Source organism: Cyprinodon variegatus, unplaced genomic scaffold (assembly GCF_000732505.1).
Source record: "Cyprinodon variegatus isolate N-32 unplaced genomic scaffold, C_variegatus-1.0 Scaffold256, whole genome shotgun sequence".
Lineage (NCBI taxonomy): Eukaryota > Metazoa > Chordata > Actinopteri > Cyprinodontiformes > Cyprinodontidae > Cyprinodon > Cyprinodon variegatus.
The window spans coordinates 223064-224717 of record NW_015150709.1 but is presented as its reverse complement, the minus strand read 5'-3'; positions in this window follow the sequence as shown (position 1 = coordinate 224717).

The window sequence follows — 1654 nt, the reverse complement described above, 5'->3', positions numbered from 1 at the left end:
ACAAAAATGCCTGTCTCTTTTTGCGCTTTATGAAACAAAGTACCCTATATTTTGTGGATGTACATTTATTTTTCATATTGCACCAGTACAGTTAATGAGAAACCTGTACTTGTGTGCTTGTTTGTTCTGTCTAAAATGTTTATTTTGGAATAAAGAGGTTAATATAAAAAAAATATTTTGTGTCCAATTCATCGATTAATCGAAAAAATAATCGGCCGATTCATCGATTTTCAAAATAATCGTTAGTTGCAGCCCTAAGCTTTATTAATGCGGCAGGCTTGTGCAGTTAAATACCTACATTAAGTTCACACATTTTAAACGTTGCAGTAGCCATTTATTATGGAGAACCATTTCATTATAAATGTTATAAATCAATACCAGTGTCAATGAATATTCCAGCAAATAAATAAATATCCTCATGAAACAATGTGTATGTTACAATATTTTGTTTTCAGTTTACTTACCTCAAATTTAATCAAGATTTATTTTCAGATACACTTATATCGAAATATATATTTTTTTATTTTGAGAAACTCTTATTTATTGAAGCAATTTAAAATATTTCATGGGCTTTATTTATTTTTTTGTTCAGTTTTTCTTTCAGGCTGTTTTCATTTATTTTTCTCCCATTTAAATTAAGGGGTAGAGTTTTCTCTGTGGGGTGATTCAATCGTTTATGTAAAGGTCATATAAAGAAAACAATTTTAAGACTATAAGGACTAATTTGAATATATATGTCTATATCACTTACCAATTAATACAGCCTAGTTTTTCATGTGAATCAGTCCACCATATATGGTTTGAACTCTTTTTACAAACAAGCTTTACAAGTACTTTGCTAAAAGCCAATCAGGTAGCACCACTGGAAAAATTAAAGAAAAGCAAAAGTTCTGAATATTTGTTCAATAATTCATTTGTGGCATTAGTTTTTTTAATTCGTTAACGGCATTGCTCCTGACATTGCTCAATGTACGATTCAGAAATGTCCAGCTCGATGCAGAAAATCTTTCAGAAATGTTGATTTTTTTAAAAGGCAACAGATCTCTAATACTAAACCAGTTAAACTGAAATCTCTCAAAGCTCTGAACACATTTAAGGGCAAAAGCAAACGGCAAAATCATGTATGTGAAAATTAACTGCCGTTGGTGTTTTTGCTGGGTTTTTTTTGTTTGTTTTTTACCAGAAAATGTTATAGTTGCTTAATAAAGCGAAGCATACAACGTACATAGAATAAATAAACAAAAAATACAACGGAGCTGTAAAACATATTTCCTTATAAAAGAGGGTAAAAGAAAACACTATCATGCCCCAGTTGAGTTAAAAGCCAATGTGTAAAGATTTTTAGAGGGGTTCTGCTTAAAAAGCTTAATGGTTGTGAGCACAGATCTCGCTGGTTGTGTCCAACTTTTTATTCTCTGATGCAATTTTTTTCCATGTCACACTTATTGCAGTGCCTCTAGATATGCTTCTGCTACACAAACGGTGAGCAGATTCTCAAAGTATGCACTACTATTGACACCTCTTGATATATATACCCATAGTTAAGTGGTTCTGTTTGATGAAAAGGAAAATGCAGCAAAAAGGCACAAAGAGGGTCTTTATTTTGCTTTATCTGTTTTCTCTCTAAACTCCTATTATGGCTATGGTATTCTGT